General features: G+C 36.5%; 1 protein-coding gene and 1 long non-coding RNA gene across 4 annotated transcripts in view; one reads left to right on the top strand and one right to left on the bottom strand.

Annotated features, from left to right (window-relative positions):
• Nucleotides 1–9,508: 9,508 nt before the first annotated feature.
• On the bottom strand, nucleotides 9,509–25,960 carry LOC118160807. Of its 2 annotated transcripts, XR_004747685.1 has the most exons (3): nucleotides 25,703–25,960; nucleotides 22,768–25,383; nucleotides 9,509–9,521 (listed from the first exon to the last, which is right to left on the bottom strand). It is a non-coding gene; the product is annotated as an uncharacterized LOC118160807 (long non-coding RNA). The 2 variants fall into 2 exon arrangements; XR_004747684.1 differs by lacking the exon at nucleotides 9,509–9,521 and having other exon boundaries at nucleotides 20,308–25,383.
• Nucleotides 25,449–26,062, top strand: part of KCND2 (potassium voltage-gated channel subfamily D member 2) — a 324,035-nt gene continuing 323,421 nt past the window's right edge. Inside the window, exon 1 of one of the 2 annotated variants that reach the window (XM_035315793.1) lies at nucleotides 25,449–25,523. The gene's annotated coding sequence lies outside the window, so the exon portion shown is untranslated. The remainder of the gene's footprint in view (nucleotides 25,524–26,062) is intronic. The other variant, XM_035315794.1, reaches the window with a different exon arrangement.

Genomic DNA, 26,062 nt, shown 5'->3' with positions numbered 1-26,062 from the left:
GTTGGACAGGGTGTTTATCTCATCCTGGCTCCTTTTTCCCATGAAAGGTTGGACCTGGTGCTCTTTTGAGGTCTCTTTCAACATAGGCTATTCTATGATTCTAGGAGGAACAACTACTGCACACCATTACCTGGCAATGCCTGTTTGCCTTCTCAGTTGAAATACCTACATTTATTGTGACTGATAATTTCTCCCAAAATATGATTTATTTTTTATTTTTATTTTTAATGGAAACTGCAAATATTCAAGCCATGTGGAAATGGAAACTGATATTTGCAAAGCATAGCATTTTTCCTGATCTGATTTCTGATAAAGGGTCTCTGAAGGGCTGAATTATTAACATTACACTGGGGACACACAGTGAGCAGCACAGACCTTAGGAAGACTTACAAGCTCAATTTGTATAATGTCTACAGAATCACTTTGATTTTTCAGAAAAACATTGATCAAAATATGATACAGAACATATTTATCAGTAATCAATTTAATATAACTTTAATTAGCTCAACTTTCAAAGCATTTCAGTGCAAGAGACATCAAATATTGAAGATCTTCTGTGGAGCTTCAGATCCAATGACCAGTGATTATCTTCCAGAAAACATGACTCTAAGATAATTTTATTGCTTCATATCTTAGAACTTTCTGACATCATAAGCACATTTAAAAACTGATGTATCTAATCCATTTATCTATTGACCATTGCTGTTTTGTAGTGTCTCCTTAGCTGCTCTGTAGTGTCTCCTTTTATTTTATTTGTCTCATTCTTTCTTTTTCAAAATCGAACTACCTAATCTGAAAACCTTTAGTGGCAGTCTGTCACTTTCTATCCAAGCATACATTTTTCCAAATTCAGACTGATGTGAAATAAGATTTTGGAAGGAAAAGGAACTTCCAAAGCTCACCCACAGGAAATTGAACAGATTTGCAATCTGGGCTAAAAAATGTGAGTGGGTATTTTTTCTTGCATTGATAATACAAAAATTCCCTGTGCATCTCTGTACCCAAACGTGGAATAGCAGAATGCATGAATGTAGAAAAAAAAATGTAATTGAAGCTAAGTAGTTTTGCATTGAAAACTATCTTATTCACCCATTCTGGGTTAGTCTAGGGCTTCACGGGGGATTTGCCTAAAACACTGAGGGTCTCCAATATCTGGGCTGTCATGACTTGACAAATCTTTTTGTTGGAGCATCCCAGTTTGAGTAGATTTCATATGGCCAAGATGACCAGAGACTGACTTTAAAGATTTCTGGTTACAGTGCCAAGGGAAAAGGAGCTCGTCTAAATGAATAGTTAGAATTTGCACTCAAAAGCATTCAGATTCACTCAAAAGCATTCACGCAAAAGCACTCAAAAGCATTCAGATTCAGTCAGAAGAACTTTGGGCCAGACTCTTCCACATGCAAACAAATGACTTGGTCATGCATATAGATGGAACAAGGAAGGAGGGGAAAGCTTGTGAATATTTAAGAAGTTGACCTACAAGTTGCTGTGATGACATAATTCTATTTGATTATTTAATTATTAAATAAATAAACAGAAAATGCAACTGTACATTGGGAATAGAAAAATATATATATTCTTCGATCTGCTCGAGGGTAGGAAGGCTCTGCAGGAGGATCTGGAGAGGCTGGACCGATGGGCTGAGGTCAACTGCATGAAATTCAACAAGGCCAAGTGCCGGGTCCTGCACCTGGGGCGCAATAACCCCAAGCAGAGCTACAGGCTGGGAGATGAGTGGTTGGAGAGCTGCCAGGCAGAGAAGGACCTGGGAGTGATGGTCGATAGTCAGCTGAATATGAGCCAGCAGTGTGCTCAGGTGGCCAAGAAGGCCAACAGCATCCTGGCCTGTATAAGAAACAGTGTGGCCAGCAGGGCCAGGGAGGTGATCGTCCCCCTGTACTCGGCTCTGGTGAGGCCGCACCTTGAGTACTGTGTTCAGTTTTGGGCCCCTCGCTACAAGAAGGACATGGAGGTGCTTGAGCGAGTCCAGAGAAGGGCTACGAAGCTGGTGAGGGGCCTGGAGAACAAGTCTTACGAGGAGCGGCTGAGGGAGCTGGGCTTGTTCAGCCTGGAGAAAAGGAGGCTCAGGGGTGACCTTATCGCTCTCTACAGGTGCCTCAAGGGAGGCTCTAGCAAGGTGGGGGTTGGTCTGTTCTCCCATGTGCCTGGTGACAGGACGAGGGGGAATGGGCTAAAGTTGCGCCAGGGGAGTTTTAGGTTTGATGGTAGGAAAAACTTCTTTACCGAAAGGGTTGTTAGACATTGGAACGGGCTGCCCAGGGAAGTGGTGGAGTCACCATCCCTGGAGGTCTTTAAAAGACATTTAGATGTAGAGCTTAGGGATATGGTTTAGTGGGGACTGTTAGTATTAGGTCAGAGGTTGGACTTGATGATCTTGAGGTCTCTTCCAACCTAGAAATTCTGTGATTCTGTGATTCTGTGATTCTTACTCAGATCTCTTTGGGAAAGAGACTACTGATATTTAGGGACATTCCCCAAGCACAAACAACAGAGCTACATCTCCTGAGGACTGCTCCAGTTACAGTAGATACCACAGATCTGCTTCACAACTTGCTGGGATAATATTTTCTCCATTTTATTAAGCATTTATTTACACACACTTTCTAGACTAGTTAATCAGACCATGTCTGAACTTCCTTTTGCTGAACGTATTAGGAAAACTACACTAAAGCACTACCAAAATTTCTTGCATATATGGGAATATATTCAAACTAGAGAATAAGTACAGATTCATGTCTTTTTTATTGATTTCAATTGGATTCCTCTAAGGTAAGTTTATCCAAGAGTATCTGGAAATAAAATTGGTCCCCAAATAAGTTTTTTACAAATAAGAAAACTGGCATAAAAGCTAGAAAAGTTAGTCTTTTGAATTACACAACTCTACTGTACAAGTTATGCCAGAACCTTAATTTAAACCTTCAGATAAAATTTAATCTACAGCTAGTGAAGTGAAGGGGGTCTTTGCTTACTTCCAAATCATGTCACATGTTTCCAGAGAACCAGTTTGGGGGGCTTAGTTGCCTGAGAGGATATAGAAACAGCTTGGGAAAATAATGACTATTTCGGAACTGACTGAAGCAACTTAACCCATTTAGGCCTTTCACTTATAACAGTATTAATCTCACAAAGGAGAGAAACAAAGAGAATTTTGCTGGCTAAAAAATAAGCCACACAGCAGAGCTCTGGAAAAATGTAGAAACAACCTTGAATACTTCAGTGTTTTTATTTTGGGGGAGGATTTCCATTTGTCACACTACAAGGAAGAAACAGGGCTAAAGACTTTTACGTGGTTAGTGTCAAGCTAGATAAATCCAAAATCCTTTTCCTTAACTGCAAAATGAGTTCAAGCCTGAGCTTTGAGAGAATTTTCTTCTTGTTTTGTGTTTGATTTGCTTGAAATGACAAAACAAATAAATGAACAAACAGTGAAATCCAGATAAAGAGAAATGGGACAATAGCAGAAGAATGAACACACAAAAAGCTAAAAAATGTTCTTAAAAGAGTATAGTAAAATTTGGCTACGCAGTAGCATGTTTCCTGGCAATTTATTAATGTATTTGACAATGGCCAAGTTTAAACCTGCTTTGCATCTCCTGTATCAGAGAGAATTTAGGCTGAAATACTTTCCAAAGAAGCTGTGGGAAGACCATATGAACCAGTGAGAAGGACATAAGGGATTACTATGAAGACAAAATCTGGGTATGTACTGATTTTAGTAGCTTCCATATCTATGGCTTCTTACTTAAACAGGTTGTTCTCTGTACTGCATCACTCATGGAGTTCCAGCCAATAGGGATTTATTCTTCTCCGTTGTTTTCCATCACTACGCCTCTAGAAGAAGGGCATCTGATCAAACTTGTACAGACTGCACCAAGAGAACAGGCGTGCTCTTCAGCACATGGTGGAACTAGTACCTCCATCTGCTCTACCACGGGAATGGAGAACATCAGTGTGTGGAATGAAGATTTGGAACCATTTCTCTCACATTCTGAATTGTTCAGGAAGCATTTGTAGCCAAGGCCATATGACAGATGTCTGTTTCGCTCAGGACTAATATGAGTGATCATTATGGTGTAATATGTGTCTCTGCACTGAGCCTTCACTGATCAGCTGATTTAAGATGCTCTTGCAGATAGATCGTCCTGTACATACTTTCCCAGTCAAACAGAACCATGATTATTATTAACATTAAGCATAACACAGAGTTTCAAAATCTATCTTGTAAAACACAAGTTTATACTTACGAAAAAATATATTACTAAATTCCATAAGATATCCATGCCATCATTTTAAAGTTATAGAAAAGAGAAAAATCTTTGGAAGTTAATTGAGATTCTAGCCTAATATGTTATGTGTACCCAAACATTAAAGAAATTCCCAAAGTAAAATGTCTTTTTTCTTTCAGTAACAACTGAATACTAAGTCACACACAGGAAAGCACCCAGCCAAAACATCTTACTACTTAGCTGACTTAAAAATATGTGCTCTATGACTTGTTCCTTGGCAATTTCTTAATATTCTTGTGTTCCTCAGAATGAATACAATTCAATAAATGTCTACAGTGGAGGGATTTCTAACAACTCTAATTGACTGAAATTTTGACTGCATTTTCAGCCAATGCTTTTTGTTATTAAAGTAGCATTTTCCTCTGTTACACTGAAGAAGTTCAATAGAAAATATATTTATCCAGACACATTTATGCATTTAGGTGTCTGCATAACTGAACAGCTTTTCCCTGGAATATTTCTACATCTAGTTCCTTGTCTGTACTCTTAATGATAAACAAAAAGTGCAAATATTCTTCCCAATAATAGAAAGATATGCTCATTTAGAAAAATACTTGTTTTACTCAGAAAAAAAAAAAAAAAAAAAAAAAAAGATAGGTCATTACACAGGGATAAATCTGTACAGATAGAGTTGCACAAGAAGACACTCTGGGAACACATACTGTCTAGCAGAGGTTAACTGATTTGGGACTCATAGGACACAGAGTCAAATCTAACTTCTGTCAATGTTTTACTGTCCTATTTTCCAAAGATCATGTTCTTTTATTATTTCATTCTCTGTATTTGCAAGACAGAGATAATGAGCTCTATTGTTGAATAGATATATATTAAAAGAGCAAAGCACTTTTTGCCCTGACAAATTTCTACTGTGAATGAGTTGGGACAAGTGATATAAGGCAAGACATTATGAGCTTAATTTATCCTGAAAACATCTGGGTTACTTAGTGAAACTAATCTTAGTTCAATAAAAATACTTATGTAACTATTTTATGCTAGAAATGCAAAGCAATAGCCAGAAAAATCTCTGCATTGATTGACGTAGGTGATCCAAGCTTACAGGTTTTAGATTTTGTTCAGTCCTTTGGGGTCTGTGCAAAGTCCTGCGACTGAGTTATATCAAACTCCTGTAAACAAAAATCTAAGAGTTATTGCAGCTAAAAATTTACATTGAGACCACTGTACCAGTTATGATGTTGGTGTGAAACCTTTGTTGTTGATGTATATATCTAATGTGAAACCTTTGTTGTTGATGTATATATCTAAGCAGATCATCTCATACTGGAGAAACTGCAGGCCTATTTTTCTTCTCCTTTAAGTCATGAGTAAATCTCACATTCATTTCAAGAGGAATAAAACAAGATCCTGAAAAAAATAAATCTGAGAAATTATATATTCTATGCCAAAAGATGCTGTCTTGCAAGGCCTTATTCTGACTTCAGTCATCTTGTTAATTTCTACCAGGAAAGGCTTTGAGGATTATATTTTATGCTTCAAGTGCAAGAAAACTGGGGCAACAATGACTGAACCATAGAGCTGAGGGAATAATTTATAGTTAATAATTTATTATAGCTTACTTTCTTCCTTCTTGAACAGTTGAGAAAGAGCATCTTCCTTTCAGCTGTGAGAGGCAATAGCACAGTGGGTGAGGAAGAGGACATAATATACTTTATACTTATAGAGCCTGCCTTCTTGCGCAAGTCCTTTGCACACAAATCTTTGCATGATGATTTGGTGTGCAGCCAGTTGGATTTCCTGATTTGTGACCCAGTGAGGCCAACATGTGGGCTTTAAAGCACCTGAGGAACTATGGCTCTCTGCTGCATGAGCATAAGAGCCACAGGCCTGGATCAGGGTGTTCATAAGATAAGTGTCATCTGCATGAGTCTCAAACATACTAACAAACATACAGCTATGAACAGAAGTTTGAAGTTAATGTAAAGACTCATAATATTACTAACTATTTATTCATTAACATTAGCCAAACTGTCTGAAAATAAACTTGGCATTAGGGTAGTTAATAAGCAGTTTACTACAAGTATGGAATAACTAGAGACAGAGAAGATGAATTTGTTTTAGATATTTTATTATTTATCTACAGTAACAAACAGAAATAGTTCTTTTGTTCAATGCACTGTGCCTTCTATGTGAATAAAAGTCTTACTCAAACACTCCTACTTTGTAAATTCCCCATTCTACAAATATTTCTGCCTGTACTTGGTTATAAGACCATTTTGACAATATATTAAGTTATGAATACATAAAATGTAGATTGTGTATTTGATACCCATTATACTTTTGATGATGATGATGACATGCGACTATAACTGAAAAAGAGCAGGAGATTGGAGGTAAAGTATTGCAGCTAATATATAAGCAGCAGTCACACTTTCTTATTTTGTTCTCTTCAGGGCAGAGCAGAACTTAGAACTAATAGCTTATTGTTCATTTTCAATAATTGCATATAAGAACTCCAAGTATGACTTTCACCAGTACCATCCACTATTCAGCAACAATACATATTTTAAGCAGCCACTCAGTAAATTCATTTCCTAGAATATTCTTTGAAAGTGAGCATGAAATGAGCTAGAATATTACCACAGAAAATTCAATGTTTCATTTAAATAAATATTTGCAGATTTCACCCCTCATTATCTGCTTGGCTATGTTCATCTCAAAAAGAGAGCTTGTAAGTATTCCTTTTTTTGAGCATCAAGAGCTGAAATTTTAGTTCAGTTTTTTTAGGGCTGAAAGTCCTTAAAAGAATGGGAAGAAGATAAACATAAATCCTGAGCATTCTGAAGTCTAGATTTTCTGACTTCTTCATGTATACAAATGTAAATGTATCTTTAAATCATTGGTATACTTATGCATATTAGATATATATATGCATGTACATTATATATATAAATACACACCAACTGACACAATAATAGAATTTCCATTAAAGATCTATAATAAGTAATCCATTCTAAATTATAAGTTTTGATTTTATTTATATATATATATATTTTGAGAGACATAATTATAGAACAACTGCAGTGAAGACAAAACTATTGTTCAGGTCTTTAAATATGAAGACACAATAAGGTCACAACAAACTCCTTACCAGAACATTACAAAACCAAGACAATGTAAAATGTTTGTGGAAATAATATGCGTATTGTTGTAGGATGAAGCTCAGTAAAGGAACACCAAAATGTACAAATGAGAGTTTTGTGTTTCATTTCATCACTAAGGTTATTTCTTTCACACTCAGACTATATCTGCATACTGATTTGCATGACAACTCACAAGCCCAAACAGAATCATCAATGCCTCTGATTGCCATTTCATCGTTAGGGCAACTAGTGTGAAACATCATTAGGTGACAACTCTCGTTACTGATAAAACGGATTTTGCATACCCAATTAGATAAACTAAGTGGGATTTTTTACTTTAGAAAGGTAGTCCTTTATTCAGTGGCTTCTTTTGTATTACCTGAAGATAAGTATTTTTTACAACAGGGATACTTGACAGCTTTTTACATAGTGGATATATGTTTGTTTCCTTTTCCTATACAAAGAAAAAGAAAATGAGAATGCAACTATATTTGCTCAAGACCTTCAGAAACTAAGAGAAAGGGGAGATATATTTCCCCACTAACCACATTGCCATACTTGTAAAATCAGAGGGGCATGATTTCAATTCTAAGGCAGATTGAGTTTAGGAGAAGCTATGATATGTATTTTACATCATGAACGTTAGGAGATGAGGAGGCTTTATAAATTCTGTGATAACAACAAGATTTGCAAACAGTTCCTTCTTTTTTTCCTCTGAAAGTTGACATTTATTTTACAATAAAAGAGGTTCTAAGTGACCTCATTAAACTGGGATTCAGAATTTATTCTCATATCTGATTATACACTCTTTATATTCATATACACCTTGTCTTTGTACTCATATTTGGGTACTTATCTACTCAATGAATGAACTTTTCCCATCTCTCTCCCTTCCCATCCTCCCCTGTGGGTTTACCTGCCTCGAATTTCATTTCTCTTTCCCTTTTCTCCTCACAACACCCTCTTTGTTTGCTCCCAATTATCCATGAAAAAGTGATATAGTCAGGATCTTTATTGACACAGTTTCCAGCAGCCTCCATCCAAGTGTTGAATACAAAGCACAGATACAACAGTTCCTCCTGAAAACTGGAGTGTCTTCTGCCCTTTTTTCCTCTTCAGGTCCTCCACCTGTTCAAAGACTCTTCATGTCACTGGTAGTAGCCTTCACAGATGTAGTGGGTTTACATGGCGAGGTTTTGGTAGCAGGGGGCTATAGGGGTGGCTTCTGTGAATCTAGAAGCTGCCCCATGTTTGGTAAGGGCCCCACTGCTGACCAGAGCTGAGCCAGTAAGTGATGTTTGCACCTCTGTGAGAGCATATTTAAGACAGGGAAAAAACGCTGCACCCCATAGAAGCTGGGAGAGTGAGAGGAGTCAGAAACAGCCTTGCAGGTGCCAAGGTCAGTGAAGAAGGAGGGGGAGAGGTGCTCCAGACACTGGAGCAGAAGTCCCCTGTGGCCTGTGGTGAGGACCATGGTGAAGCAGGATGTCCCCCTGCAGCCCATGGAGTACCACGGTGGAGCAGGGTTCCACGCTGCAGCCCGTGGAGGAGACCACGGTGGAGCAGGTGGACCTGCACCGACGGAGACTGCGGCCTGTGGAAGACCCCTGCCGGAGCAGATTCCGGGCCGGACCTGTAGCCCGTGGAGAGGAGACCACGCAGGAGCAGGTGACCTGGCAAGAGCTGCTGTCCGTGGGGGATCCAGGTTGGAGCAGTATGCTCCTTATGGATGGACCCTGTGGTACAGACCCATATCTGGAGCAGTTCGTGAAGCAGTTCTGCCTGTGGGAAGCCCACACAGGATCAGTTCGGCAAGGACTGCATCCCGTGGAAGGGACCCGACAGCACAGGGGACGAGAGTGACCGAGAAGGAGTGGCAGAGAAGAATTTCTATAGACTGACCATAACCCCCATTCCCCCGTTCCCCTGTGCCACTTGGGGGGAGGAGGTGGAAGAGGGTGGATGGGGGGGAAGGTGCTTTTGGCTTCTTTCCTTTGTTTCTCACTTCTCTAGCTTGTTAGTAATAGGCAATAAATCTTACTATCTCCCTATGCTGAGTCTGTTTTGCCCATCATGATAATTACTGTGCGATCTCCTCATCCTTATCTCAACCCTTGAACCTTTTTCATCGTATTTTCTCCCTGTTCCTCTTTGAGGAGGGAGAGTGAGAGAGCAGTTGTGGTAAAGCTCGGTCGCCCACCTGAGTAAAATCACCACAACAGAAGAATCAAACTAACCTTTATGGGTTGCCTTCCTAGGAAGTTACCCCAGCAGGGTAAATGACTACCTTATCAAGTATCTGCCAGGTGTACACAGCAGAGATCTCTAGAAAGTCCCTTAGTTTCTCCACGGTTTCTACATTGTTATGAATGTGGCAAACCACCGGATAGACATAGGATCCAAAATCTGAATTTAAGAAATAAAATAAGTCACAACCACACTGAAATATATATATATATATATATATAAATAAATATGTGGGGAAATATACACTATGTCACCTTTAGAATATATTTTATCTCTTGGTGTAGTGTTATATATTTTTAATCTCCTGTCATAACAAATATAGCCTACCTGTGATCTACTAACACTTTAATTTCAAAATAAACATACTTCAAGTGTTAGTGGAGCAGATTATATTTTCAATTCTCATAATCATAAATTGCTCTTACGTAACAAATGTTTGGTCTTTTATTTTAAACGATGCTTAAAATAATTTTTAAAAACTTTTTCCTTCTGTCATTATTTTTATACCAATATCATTTCTTGTTTCATTAATGTCAGCATAACTGAGAAATGAGTTTTAGATGAATTGAGCTTCTTTTGTTGACTAAATTTGCAGCAGCAAAGCACAAAACATTTCAGGCTCTTCAAAAACATAGTCTTTTTATTATTTGTTGTTGAGAGACTGGTGGTTTTAAAAACTAATAGATGCATAGAACTTTATTTTTTTGTTTGTGTGTTTGTTTGATTGTTTGTTTTTGGAATCTCCATGCAATATATTGAGGGATTTTGGTGCACTAGAAAATCAGCAGGCTTTGTAAAGTTTTTGTCATTTGGCACCTGAAAAACATACACAGTACCATATAATGAAATTATACAGCTGTTACAGTTACACAAGATTGTCTCTATAGTGAAGACATACAATGTACCCAAACAAGCAATACGTATGTATATATATATTATATGCATATATATGACATATTTATTTAAAATAGTTATTTTACAATAGGAATTAAAATGCTTCATGGCATGTGACAGTGTGACAGTTCTTTTGGTGAAATTAAATGCACATCACACTGCCTTCTCAGCTGTTGCATGCTGCTTAGTTTTCAGTTTGGCACTGTCTACCTATGCAGTCACAGATGGAAAGTCAGTGTGTGTGACATGCTTTTCACCTGCCGTGAAATGCTTAATTCCCTCCATCATTTTGTATAAACAGTTTGCAATTCATTTAGTTCTCACATAGGGTATTCCAAAATAACTCAGTAAAATGATTACTATTAACATTATTGGATTTAAAAGCAATGTAAATGAATCTACATTTAGAAGCTTTTATATGCTATAATTTCCAGATCTGCAACCTGCAGCACAGGATGAGGGATTAAAATTATATATGAGATTCTGTATCTGAGTCTCTTATATGACTTTTACATATTGAATTCTGGAACAAAAAGGAGTAGATTTATGATTTAGTCCCATCAAAGTCAATTGCAGTTTCTCTTTCCTATGCTGTGTTAAATGGACAGAAGTTTCACGTGACACCATACGATTGCCTAAACATCTATTACATGACATGGAAGGAATGTTGATTTAGGACGCACAATATAAACAGCTTTACAACGGTAGATGACTTCAGTCCTGAGGCTATATTTTACTTTTAAATCCATGACCTTTTGTACAGAGTAAGGAATATTTCAAAGATTTCTTCTTGCTCTCACAGAACCACCCGTAATGCCCAACAGATTTACAAGCTTATTAAAATCTCCTGAAACGTTTTCCTAAATTATCCTTTTATGTAAAATTATCACAAGTATTAAGAGGAAAGAGGAATATACTGAAATATATTGTACATAAAGATGAGGTGCAATTGCTTGCTTATCTCTATTCGCAATATAGTTCTATATTTAGTTCAATAGTTCAGTGTAATTCTAAATAAAGTTTAGAATACTATCTTAGCATAAATCCTTGATTTTTAGATGGTTTAATTTAGGAGAAATGCATCCCACCTTTCAATGTGCCTTTAAAGAGACTCTGCAGCTCTCTTTAGTTCCTATCTGGGGCTGGTTCTTTAGAGAGCAATACTTGATATTCCTAACAGTATTCATTATAACCTTACAATGTCATCAAAGAGGCATATATCATCCCAAGAATTACTCTTTTGATTACTTGGCTTATTGAATTTTTAATATTTGTACACTTCAAATACATAGTTTCACTGAACAATAATTCAGTCATGCATGCATAATACACTAAATATTATGCAAAATATTATTAGGGTTTCTTATTGCCACTAGTGATTAAAACTGCTACTTATAATTTATACTAGTAAACCAGCTTTTTCTGTCATACTTCTTTTTCTGAGCAATAAAGTAAGGTAATTTTTTCTGCTAGATGCTGGCATATCATGAGCTGGAGGAAGCAGCATATGGACAAATGTGTTCAAGTTTTACAATTTAGGCTTGAATTGTATTTGACTCTACATATTTAGCCTATTTCAATCACTGTGGGAGATGTAAGTAAGCATATAAAATTACAAATTAATCTTACTTAGTAGGAGAAAGATTTTATGTCAAGGAGTAAGAGTAACGGGAGTATAATCATAACCCTTATTAGGTTAGTGTATATATTAGATGTGTTGCAAAAAAATGAAACAAACAGACAAAAATGGTATAAAAATAGAAGTAAATAGCGTCCAAGTAAGTTTTCACATAACTATTCTGAAATTGATGTAGATATGCAGGATGGCTCTTCAAAGTCAAAACACTTGTTCAAGAGTTAAAAAAAATTAAAGATTATTGTGAGGATCAATGCCTAAAAAATATGCTAGTCTTCATAATTATAAACTTAACTGATCAATATGGCATAAAGCTACAAGTTAAGAATGCACATCTTGCTTTGAATAACTATGGTTTTCCCAGTTGGTTGACATACCCTGCAGGTCCCTTTCTTAAGACAACACACACTGTGGTCATGGTCATGTTTATGGATGGGTCTTCACCTGAAGAATCATGAATTTTAAAATCAGGCTTTTGTCCTTCAGTAAGAACTCTGTATTCCCATGCCCACACAAAATCCTGACAAAGCTCATGGTACTCACAGGTATATGAAATGGTACACTAGCAGTCACTACAGGCTTAAAAAAATAGAGGTTATAACTGTAAATTTTATCAGAGAAACCTATATCACAGACTAAGGTAATTAATAATGTGTTCTGAAATATCTACTTTTTTTAATCTGGGTTTTATCACCTTTTTTTCTTCTGCAAATAGTTTTTCAAAGAGAAAATCTGTAAGTGCCTTTAGTTCAAGAGCATTTAATAGTTTTGGCTGAAAGGAGAAAGCTGAAACTGCTTTGACACTTCTAGGTGACATACTGTTATTGTTTTGAAATGACATTTTGCTTTGTTAAGTACCAAAACAAGGAAAAACTGAAAATTAATGCAAATGCAATTTATAAAATGTTTTTATTATTATTATTTTATTTTTTTAATTAATAATAATAATAATTGGGTTTCATTCTTTTATTTCAGTGGCGCAATCTGTGAATTTTAGCTTTGGCTCAACACATAACAGTTTGTTTGTTTTCTTTTCAATTTCTCTGGTCAGCCAGTGAAGTGGAAAACATATATATATATTTCCAGTTCTACTACCAACCATAAATTCCTTTATTTGAAAAACTACCAGCTTGTCAACTGCATATACGATACAAACCAAAGCAAGCAACCAACCAAAAAAAAAAAAAAAGAAAAAAAAAAGAGAGAGAGAGAAAGAAATAGGAGTAACTTATCTTTACTTTTTTAACATGAAATATTCACTCAGCTACAGAAAACTTTCTTAGATCAAAATTAAAATGACACAAGCATAGAATTTTCTTACTTTTGTATGAATGTATACGTGTACAACTTTTTCCTTATGTCATTTCTATTTTTCTTACTGTCATGATATTTACATTGCACCAAAGCAAATGGCAAAATATATCTTTTTCAAATATAACATTGTATTTGGTTATTTCCTGGAAGGTTGAGTGCATTTACCCAAACACTATATTTAGGGTTTTTGTATGTGATGAAACATAACAAAAGATTATGAGTTCAGAGGAAAGAAAAAGCACAATTTTGTTCTGCTTTTATATCTTGGGAAGAAAAAAAATCCTCACTGCCTTTTGTTATTTTTAGTAAAGACAAGAGTAAAGGAGATTATTTATAGTAGAAAAAGTGTTGTTTTCATAGTAGCAAGATTTCTTCAGTGGCACAAATGATAATAACCATTAATTATACGTTTGAAATTATAGTTTTTCATGATACTCCAACAAAAGTGTAGATATTAAAATTCTTCCAGTTACACGTGTTTAAATCTAAGTAAATCTGTTCACTTCAGTGTCTTTAATCAGACTCACAACAGTCAGTATAAAGCTGCATTGAATTGGCTTGCAACATTAAAATCAATCCTTCCAGAATTTTCCTAATATTGCACAAAGAATATGAATTCTGCTCATTGTGAATTTTCATATATGGTAAATTAATTATAGTAAGTTTGCTATTATTAATTTGTTTAACAATCTTTTATTTTTTTTCTGTAATTATAATTTTGGATTGTTTTTATTGCATTTTAAATATTAAAATGTCAGATATTTTATCCTTCGTTTAGCTCTTTTAATACTTTATATATATATCAGTTAAAAAGATAAATATTTTGTCTGGTGTTACATTAATTCAATTACTGAAACATTAACATCTATTATTTATACAGTTTTTCATGGATCAATACATCTTGATGCTGACTAAGAAAATCCATTTACACTTAGGCAGTTGCACTCAGAGCTGTAATTTTACCCATGTGGCAGCATAAGGAAACACAGATAATTCAAATTGGACCTTTGCCTGATGGTACTAAAGTTAATAGGAATGAAAAACAGGGGATTTATTTTAATAATTATGACCCATTCTAGCATTTTCATGGGTGGTAAAGAAGAACTTATTCTTGTGAGGTGCTCAACATTCTTAGATGTCATTAATTTCATTAGGAGCACAGTACTTTTTAGGAAGTGTGCTTTGCTAGCTCAGAATTTGGTTCCTAATTCCCTGCAATGAGTTTGAATTATTAGCATATTTAGAGCTGTCTCATTTGTTCTCTGTCTTCAGGGTCTGAATGCACTTAAACATTTATGAAATGTCACTGAAAATATAACACTTGAAAAATATGAAAAATTGCCCCAGGGCTTCAACCACAAAATGATACAGCAGGAAGAAATAGGAAAGAACATAACTGTGGAGTGTCTTGAATATTTTCACAGAATAGAAATAAATAGAATAGAAATTTTCATAGACTAGAAAAAGTGTTTCTTAAAACTTCTGTTCTCTCAGTCCTCTAAATTACAGAGATCAGGGATAACTTTTATCTTGGGAATATTGAGCTTTATTGAGCCAAAGTTCATGAAGTTCACTAAAATTTTACTTAACAGTGGCATGCAGTGACAACATAAAGCAACAATATTATGCAAAACAAAACTGTATAGATAGTTTGTTGTCATAACAATATTAACAACATAAGTATATTTAACTGTTATATGCTGAAAAATAGGGGAAAATATGGTTATTACCTTGTTTGTCAATTTCTTTTCTGTAATCATGCTCACCTGAAGTTGTTACTTGCCTGTCTCTGCCAGCTTCAGGAAAGACAGAAAAATCCCCATTATATAAGAATTTACATGAATTAACAGGTTCCTGTAGGCATAGGTTTTTACTAATGTTTAAGCATATTACACAGTTGTCATGCAAAGGTTCTCTTCCATAGCATCCCTTAGTGGATGACTTTCTGACTTTCTGGCCATGCTACAAAAATTAACAGGTCCTTTACAAGTTAAGGGTCTTTTTTTATTATTTTCATTTTTTTTTTCTTTCCAGTGACTGATAACTAGCCCCCTCTTGTTAGTATTATTGTGATAATGTATAACCTGAATGGCCTCAAGTTGCTCCAGTGGAGGTTTAGGTTGGAAGTTAGGAGACATTTATTCTCAGAAAGAGTAGCCAGGCATTGGAACAAGTTGCCCAGGGAGGTTGTGGAGTTAAACATCTATGGGGGTGTTTAACAAAAGGTTGGACATGGTGTTTAGGGACATAGTTTAGTGGGTGATGGTGGTGGTAGGGGAATATTTGGACCCTATAATCCTGGGGGTCCTTTCCAACCTTAATGTTTCTATGATTCTGTAATGTTCTTTTAAACTTCCATTTATGTTCTTTTAAACCATCCATAAATACTTGCCCATATATACATGTGCCCAAACAAGTATATTTTGTATTATTTTTCCTGAGATCCCCACAAACTAAAACGTGTTAGACACTGACTAGGGTCTAAACAGGATATGCCACCAAAGAGTTATTGTTCAAGACCAGCTGCTGACTTAGCTCTGGTTAGTAGTACCTTGATCTGATGGCTACTTTTGTTTTGTTTTGTTTTGTTTTGTTTTGTTTTTGTGTGTGTGTTTGTGTGTCTGTAGCTGTGGAAAAGCTGCATAAGGATTTACTACAGACTTCCATTCTTAATTGTTGTCCTCTGTTGCAAATCAGGGTTGTGGCAACCAGGCAAGACCAATCCTTCTGCTATTCCATGTATGTCCAGATCTCTATTTTCTACAATAACTTGGCTAGAATCTCTCTGAATTAACATATCAAAATAAGGAGAGATGGCGATTTGTAGCCTGGTTTTCTAGGTAATTGAATACATTTCCAAGTAACTGAGTGAATGCAATAATTTCCCATGTCAGTCTGTCTGTCAAACTCACAGTAATTCCGGAACATTATTTTAGAGGGGTAAAGAGCCTAAAGATAAGCAGTTTTTATAATTTTATGAGAACTGGCAAGTGGATGGAGAAAAGACACTCTATTATTAATCCTTGCGAAAGAGGCTAATGAGATCTCCCTTTCTTAGATGTCAGAGACAGGAGGGAAACCAGAAACCATCGGTTATGCTGCACACAGAAATACTCAAAAAAAAAAAAAAAAAAAAAAAAAAAGTCCATGTTATCTTATCTATATATTATCTTCTGTTCTAATTGCTAGGACTGGGGGATTAATTAGAGGGGTACAGCATGGGTTTGGAAGTGTTGATGTTCCATCTAGACAACACTTCCATTCAGCATAACAAATAAAATTGGATGACTACCAAAATCACTGTCACTTACACAACTGATTTGCTGAGGCTGAGGCAAAGAGAGAAGAAGGAAAGAAGCCACAAACAGACTTTAAGCCATGGCAGATCTCTCATTGATTCTGGAACCCTGAGCTATAAAAATTGCTTCTGGTTGTTTCTTTTAACAGAGTTCTCTTTACAGATTCAGAGAATCAGAGAATAGTTTGTGCTGAAAAGGCCCTTAAGGATCATTTAACTCCAACCCCCTGCCATGGACAGGGACACCCTCCACTAGACCAGGTTGCTCAAAGACCCATCCAACCTGGCCTTGAATGTTTCCAGGGATGGGGCATTCACAGCTTCTCTGGACAACCTATTCCAGTGTCTCACCACCTTCTGAGGGAAGAATTTCCTCCTAATATCTAAACCTCCCCTCTTTTGGTTTAAAACAATTACCCCTTGTCTTATTGCTACACTGTCTGACAAAGAGTCCCTCGCCATCTTTCTGGAAGTATTGAAAGGCCTCTATAAGATCTCTCCAGAGAAATATTCCTACTGCCCGGTGTTTCATCCTTCTGCTTTCTATTACTTTAATGTGAATTAGATTTAACAGTGGTTTCTTTGTTGTTGTTGTTGCTGTTTTTTTTTGTTTTTTTTTCTTTTTAATTCATATAGTGTACATCAAATATCTAGACTGTAATTGTTATAGTCTTGAGGTTGTTTTATGTTATACTGCGTAGCAGTTCTTTCCAATGACTGTGTAATGCTACATACACTACCTGAAGGAAACGAAAGATCTGATATAATGATGAATTTTTTTTCCTTGCTTTAAGTAAGTTGTAATTCAAGTTATATATTTTCTTGCTATTTGATCTATGAACAACAAAATAACGTTTTTAATTGGTAAACAAAAGTACAGTCTCCTTATGAAGCAAGAAAGATGTTATTGAAACATACTTCTTTTAGCTTGGATGGCAACAATTTTCCGCAACCCCTCTGTTGTCTTAGCCGCATAATTTGTGACAGAATAAGTTATGCTGAAAATTGCCACCGAGGTGAACTTTTGTTCATCTATCAATAAAACATTTGTTTAGCTTTCTGAAGAAGCTAAGTAATGAGTAAGTCTAGTTTGTCTCTGTGTCTACTCTGCATTGGTGCAGCCTCATCTTGACTACTGTGCAGTTTTGGGCACCACAGTAAAAAAAGGATGTGAAACTATTGGAGAGTGTCCAGAGAAGAGCTACAAAGATGGTGAAGGGCCTAGAGGGGAAGACATAAGAGAAGCAGTTGAGGTCATTTGGTTTGTTCAGCCTGGAAAAGAGAAGGCTGAGGGAGACTTCATCATGGTCTATAGCTTCCTCACAAGGGGGAGCAGAAGGACAGGCACCGATCTATTTTCTCTGTTGACCAGCAATAGGAGCCAAGGGAATGGAGCCAAGATGTGATGGGAGGTTCAGGCTGGAATACGGGAAAAGGTTCTTCACCGAGAGGTTGGTCACCCACTGGAACTGGCTCCCTAGGGACATAGTCACAGCATCAAGACTGTCGGAGTTTACGTGTTTGGACTGTGCACTTAGTCATATGGTCTGAAATCTGATTTTTCGGTAGACCTGTGTTAAGTTGGTCTTGATCCTTGTGGGTCCCTTCCAACTTAGGATATTCTATGATTCTATGATTCTATGATTAATATTATTTGATGCATATAAATCATAAAGACTGATAAATTTGATATGATTTTCAATTGTAACTTCTTGATTTCATGGCTGTTAGTACTGATACCCCAACATCTAGTCTAATTAACAAATTTCTCAGGACTTGTTAACTCTTAGCCTTACACCCTCATTTATTTACACAGGAAGAAAACTGGTCTTAGCCATAATGAAAAAAGGCTAGCTTTATTTATTTACTTATTTTCAGTTTAATATTTTTTAATTAAGTTCATGCAAACAGTAACCTGGGTAATGTTTCACTTTAGTAGAAAGACTACTCAACATTCTATTTCATCCTTTCTTCCTATTGGAAGTTTGGATTCAACATTCACTGCAGCATTACCATGAGGACAGCCACAAACATTTTATTTACTCCCTAAGCTGGAGAAGTTTCTTGCTATAAAGGACTGCTTTCTCATTGTAGTTTATGCAATTATAAAGCAATCATTAACATCAAAGAAGGTTTATATTTCCTGCTCTGAACTGTGGTACAGGGGCTATTAGCAATTACTGGCATAAAAAGTGCCCCTTCAGGCATCTCTCCAGATATTCTCAGGTTTGAACAGTTACCAGCTCCATGCCAGTCTGCCACTTCTCCCTCTGCTAAGAGCTGGATGGGCAAAGGAAGTAATTTGTAATGCAATATAATAACTTTATTCAATCTACTAACTTCTGAAAAATGTTCTATAATCATTTGTGCCAGTGAATGACACATTGTTTCTATTAACTATATTTTTGCATATATTCATCTCTTTCATATAGGATTCCTATAAAGCTGCTGAGATTTAAAATGGTGGAAGCTTTGCTAGAACAGAAACCATTTATTGAAATTGGGTAGCATACAATTCCAGTTGCTCTCAGTCAGAGCTGTACTACCCCTCTTTGTGTATCCTCTACATAAGGTACTAAATAGCAGGACCGATCTAGTAAGAAAGCAGTTTAGAAAGGATTTGCAATATATGAGAGATGGGACTAATTAGGCAAGGAGCCATTGATCGTTGTGAAGCTTTTGCAGGAACAGAGGAAGGTGGCTGACATCCAAACCCTACATTTCCTGGAATACAGAGAAGAAGGACTGTATCTAAAATTATAAAATTTGGATACATCTTGAAAGATTGCCATGCTATGAGTATGTTATAGAGTGAAAATTAAAACAAAACAACAACAACAAAGAAGTCAAAAACTGTGAAGTCAAAAAAAAACACTATTATTTTATTTTGGCTGATAATACAATCTGTTATCTATTAGAACAGATATCTTCAGAAAAAGGTCTGCTAATGAAATATACATAAATATATATATTTATAATATAAAGCATCACATTTTTTATTTATATATAGATCTCCAAAAATTGCCAAAGTCTATTACAAAGACTTAGGTATGAAAAATCAAAATGGGAACTCCTGAAAAAGAAAAGCATTAGTTTTATCCAATTTGATTTGTTCATCTACATTATCTACCAGTTCACCACAATTTCAAAATCTTTAGCAATATCGCACATGTTAATTAAAGCAGCACCAGATACAAAGGATCCAAACCTTTTCTTATTTTCTTCAGCTAACATTATGTACCTATTCTATTGGATATCACCCCAGTTGAGCAAAGATTTCATCATTCCACTAAGCAAAGATTCTGTAATTCCACTGAGCAGATGACTTTTCATAAGTAGATAGATAAGGATATTAGGGTTTTAGATGGCCTGATGTAAGGAGCTTAAGAGAAGAGGACGAATGTTATTCTGTGGAGTTCTTCATATGCTTTGAATCTGGAAGCTACTGAATTGTAAACTAACTTTTTACCTTTATTATTATTATTATTATTATTATTATTATTATTATTATTATTTAATCTATATACTCTTTTAAAGGAGAGAAAAGTAACCTGATTTGAAATTGGAAAGGTTCAGGCTTTCCAAGATTATGCAAATTTATTGTGTCCTCAAATTCTCTGTAACCATCCTGGTGGAGTCTGTGTTATGCATGGTTACACTGGACCACAGACTGACGATGTCCCTTTCAATATTATTCCCTGTGGATTAGTTTTGTTGAGCAATTTTGCAGCTGTCTTTGAAAATCATATTTCCAGACAAGTTCCTTTCCTGCTGAGATTGAGATTCCCTTCTTATTTACCTTGTTCAGTGCTTTAAAGCTGGAGAACCTAAGGTCCAATATATGATTCAGAGCCTTAACTAAACTCCTTATTTATTTATTTATTTATTTATTTATTTATTTATTATGTTTCAAACTATTTTGTTCAGTTTAGCCAAGCTTTCTTCTAAATATAGAAGGAACACATGAAGGAATGGTCATGACTGATTTATAGACTATGAATTCTGCAGATATTTTCTCTCTGCTGCATCATGGCTCCTGTATGCATTGCTCTTTGAGACACAGCGTAGATGTTAAATCATGTCTGACATATATTTTACACAATGGCTCAAGCAAATTATGAGACATATTTTAGAGAATCTGAACACAGAAACAGGGCAAATAAAAGTACCAAACCCTGCAACTTTAAAAGAGAACATTGTTATGAACTGATGCATAGATTTGTCAGAACCAAGTGCTTAATCAGTACCTCTCACTTCGTATGAAGAGATAATGTTTCTAATCCATGTATACATTCTTCCAAGAGGGCTTCTTACTTGTTTTATGTTTGTGTTTGTTTCTTTCTTTTTAAGTGCTTGGGAAGTGAAAGATATCTGATGATACTAGAGATTCTGCACGATTAGAAATTTAGCTTTGGGGACAAAATAAACTTGGTAAGGAAATGCTTTTCAAATACTTCCCAAAGTGCTTCGATGCAGCCAGAAGTATGAACTCAAGGGGTAATTAGTTTTCTGCATTAATTCACTGGACATTTAAAGTCCAGGATCATTTTTCCATTGACTTAGCAGACCAGCTCCGGCTGTCATTGTTAGGCTTACCCTAACTTAAAGTACCTTACTAAGACTCCTAAGTTAAGGACCACAATCATTGAAGTCTGCCTTTTATAGTCAATGGATAACTTCCTGTATATACTCAGACTGTAAATAGGATAAATTACTCTCAGGAGTTGTTCCTCCAGACCGTCAAATTACGAAGATAGAGTGAATTAGGTATCACAGGTGCTTAAAGCTAAATTGGTAGAAATTGGTCCTCATTATATAGCTGAAACAACTATTCCTTTGAAGATAGTATGTGAGAGAAATTATGAATTTAAAATAAGAAATATGTATTTATGTAAAGTTTTAAAATGTCTATTTACCATTTCACTAGTGGGAAAAATATCACTAATTTCCAGAGGAATTTCCAGTGCTTAATATGACTAATACATAATTTAATAGAATTAATCTTTTATATAATACCCTGTACATCAAGAAAAACATATACAATTAGTAAATTGCTAATTGTTGGTTTAGAGAGGATTAAGCAAAAAATCTTTGAAATCAAGTCAGACACTCTTGTAATCTGTAAGGTCTTGAGATCATTCCAAGTAGTCACTTAACTTCACCTTAAGCAAAAGAGAAACCACAATGCCGATAGCTCTGCCTTTCTCTTCCATCCAAGAAGTCTGTAATAAATGCATTAAAAATATTTTCTGGAGAAATAAGTTTTTTGTTCTTGTTGTTGTTTTGCTTTTGTTTTTGTTCTTTTAAGATTAATGTGGGCTATACTAACTCTCAGCTTGACTTTGGAATTTAGAAGAAATTTTCTATTCCAAAGTATATCTTAATACTTGACCAGTGAGAGGTAACTTTTCAGGTCCACAGCAACCCATTTCTCCATATAGAAAGAAGGACAATAAGCACATGCACTGCAGAGTGACCTGTGTCTATTTTAGCAAACTACCAGAAATATGGCTTTTTGTCTTTGAAAAATTATGCCCATATCAAAAGCCTCCTGTCTAGCCCACAGTACAAAAACCAGCTAGATTTAGATGAGACAAATGAAGGCAAGGAAACTATATAAATATATATATTTATATTAATTGGATGTTCGACCAAAGCATTTTTTTTACTTCTGTTTTAAAATGAATTATTTTCTTCTGCTTGAGAAAGATAATCTTGTGATCCATTTTTTCAGTGGGACTAAGTGATCAGCACTCTAGCTATCATTATATCAGTTTTTCTCTACATAGGTATCTCAGGAATGTTCCTTAATTGAATAAACAAACAAAACAAAACCAACCAACCAACCAACCAAAACCAAACAACAACAAAAACTGACCAAAAAAAAATCAAAACAAAGACATAAACACCAAAAGCCCAAGCCTCTTTTGTTCAGAATGAGAAGCACTTAGACCTATCAACCAGCAATACATGAAGTAAAGAAGGAATATGTAGAATCTTCTTTTAGTAATAACCAGAGTGCATCTTGGAAGAAATATCAGTATTTTGAATATTAATAAGTAATTTTGGTTCCTATAAATCAGGAAAAAACCTCTTTGCTTTTATTGACCAAATAGTACATAAACATGCCTTTTATCTATACTATCTATACTTATCCTAGAGGGGGGAATAGCACAAACTGAGAATACAGTTATCTCTGCTTGATTTTCTATGTTTTGTATTGAATATACAAAAAATATTAGCATAAGTATAAAAGAATTGTGAAATTAACTTCAAGACTAGAGAGAAATGAAAAAAAGTAAAAGTTCATGCTGAAACTTGAATTACAAGGTGGCATTAAATATTTGCACTGTTCTTGTCTCAAAAGGAAAGACTACTAGCTTAATACTAAAGGAATTACGAAGAAGAGGTGTATGTGATTCAGACTGTAAAGCAAATTCCTCATTTCAAATATTCTAAATGCTTCTAAAAATGTTAAAGAAAAAAAATGAATGTGCTAATATAAGCTTATGCTTCATAACTGTTATCTTCTTTAATCCTTAGAGAGTTCTTTGTTCTTCCTGACTTTGTGAAGAATTAAGAAACAGTTCATACTCATTGTTACATTCTTCAGTACCATTTTCTTCTTTTCCTACAATTACTAGGATTTATTTTCTTTGCTTGAAAATAGGATTTTTGTCTCATTTGAGTCCCTACTACTTAATTCCTACTTGAAGTCATAATCCTCCCTGTCACATCACACCAATCTCTTCAAAGGCAATTGTGATGTCACAGGAAAGATTTTGACTTCAGAGGAGCTGATTATTTAGGTACACTTTATGTACCAGAATTTAGTTTCTTCATACAAAATAAGGAATTAATACTGAAGACAGTTTCAAGGCACTAAATTCAAGGCACAGGCTGTGAAAGTATGAGCTTCCTGGTTAGCACTTCTCAGTAGTATTTTAATGGACTTTCTGCTAGAATAAATAGGAAATAGAATACACTTACCTACACAGTCTTTGTCTTTTCCTTTCATGAACTGATTTCTAAAAGAGGCTTCTCTGATACACACACTGTCCACAAAAAAATAAGGTGAGGTGACCATCTTTCCAAATAGTCAGTGGTGTTAGGAGAAAGTTTCAACTTGGACTGGTTTCAAACCTCTGATTTAAACCTCTGATTTAAAACAATCATAGTGTTGCAACAGGAATGGTATTCACTAAGTGTTTGTTGTTATTTTGCTTTGTTGTTTGGTTGTGTTGGTGGTTTTGGGGTGTTTTGTTTTTTTTTCCCCTTCTCATTTTTCCTGATGAAATGTGGTAAGTCTGTGAAGCAACATTAGGATTACAAGAATCAAAGTGATTATTTAAGGGAACCCATTCAGGGGGGAAACACCTTTGTTGGAAGTGAAGAATTCTATTCTATAAAAACTGCATAGAAAGGGCAACTGAAAACACTAACTGCTTTCTGTAAAGCCAGTCAATTTAATAAAGCTAAACAAAATAAGAGCAACCATAGGTTACAAAAAGAATCTGTAGCTGAAAAGGAAACCTATCCTGATTATTTGTCAGAAAAAGAAGCCCTGTATTACTGTCTCAGTGCTGAGTGACAAGACCATAAATCAGCCTTTATTAATTGCCACAGGATTGTCTTTTTGCATCACCAAATCAAAACCCCCAATCTTTCATATGGAAGAAGAATAACCAAGTCACTGAAAGCTCCGTACCAACATGTTGACTGACTAATTTCAAATGAATGGATTAATTTGTAGGATACAGTGTACTGAACATTTGACTTAGAAAAAAGAAACAACAGTAAAACTACAGGAAGTATCCTTTATTTTATGCAACATTTCATTTCATGTGGTTTGATATGTGTGATTGATCACCATTATAAGTTTTCCTAAATTAGGAATTACACTCCAACATTTTTAAACCTTTTCTCCCCATCAGTTCAAATATTTCTGATGGGAACAGTTTAGAGGCTACTGAGAGAGTTTGACCAGCACTGAGTGTTCCCTTTTTTATGGGAACTTACACAGGAGCAAATACATATTGAAGTTACGCATATTGTTAAAATATAGAAAAGAGATAATTCTCAGGCTTCGGTATATATTTGGCTTATTTCACCCTTTTCTCTCTCTCTCTCTCTTTTTTTTTTTTTTTTCTGTGTTTTGTTTCAAATTTCTTTCACATATGCCCAATACAGGTTATCAGAGGGGGAGATTTGGTCTGAGTATCTTCAGGTATAATGGAACCCGTTTACTCTGAGCTTCCTTAGCATGCTTTCTGTCCTACTACTACAAGGAAACAAACGTAAATTACAAGGAGGAACACCTTGTGCAGTCTTGACACTAGCTCAGTGAGGACGACACTGCGTGTTTTCAGTACCTTAATTGATTAATAAATTAATTAAAACACAGAGAGACCCTTTTATTTATCGCAGCTAAGGGCGCGTTTTGCCCCGCAGATGCGGCGGTGCCGTCAGCTCGGTGTGGCCGGACCTGCAGCATCCAAGCGGGCGAGCAGTGGTGCGCGGCGTGGCGCGGGGAGCCCGCACGTCCCCGGCCGGCGGGGAATTCACTTCCCGTCATCCATACGCCATCTAGCGACGGAAAAAAAAAAAAAAAAAAAAAAAAAAAAAAAAAAAAAAAAGGGGGGGGGGGGGTGATTTTGCACGGGAGCGGAAGGGAGAGGAGGAAAAGGCTCGCATAGCCGCCTCAGCTCTCGCCTTTCCCAAAGCTGGTAAGGGGCATTTGGATATTGCAGCGAGAACTCCGGTAGTGAGGAGCATCGCCAGGCATTTCAATCTTTCAGTAAATAATCGTTCCCTTTCCTCTGAAACGAGCTGGCGCTCCCGAGAAATCCCCTAGATACTTCACCTAAGCCATCCCCGCCGCCCTACCCGAAACACCGATCCCTACCCGAAACACGGCGAACTCCAGAGGCTCTGCGCGGCGCTGCCGGCGGAGGGCTTGGACCGGGCGATCCCGGCCCCGCAGAGACACATGCACGGAGAGAGACACACGGACAGAGCCACAGACACACACACATACCCTCGGGCGCTCCCCTCCAGCCCCGCCGCCGGCAGAGCCCCTTTGTTCCGCGATGCTCACCCCCCCCCCCCCCCGCCCCCTTATCCCCCCCTCCGCCTCCGCGCTCCGCTCCGCCGCCCCCCTGCGCCACCCTCCCCTGCGCCCCTCGCCCGCGGGCGGCGGCGGCGGCGCGGCAGGGCAGGGCAGCATGGCCCGCCCGCCGCGGGGGAGGCTGCGGGAAGCCCCCCC

Source organism: Oxyura jamaicensis, chromosome 1 (assembly GCF_011077185.1).
Source record: "Oxyura jamaicensis isolate SHBP4307 breed ruddy duck chromosome 1, BPBGC_Ojam_1.0, whole genome shotgun sequence".
NCBI classification, from domain to species: domain Eukaryota; kingdom Metazoa; phylum Chordata; class Aves; order Anseriformes; family Anatidae; genus Oxyura; species Oxyura jamaicensis.
The sequence above is the reverse complement of the archived record's forward strand: the minus strand, read 5'-3'. Positions and strand labels throughout refer to the sequence as shown.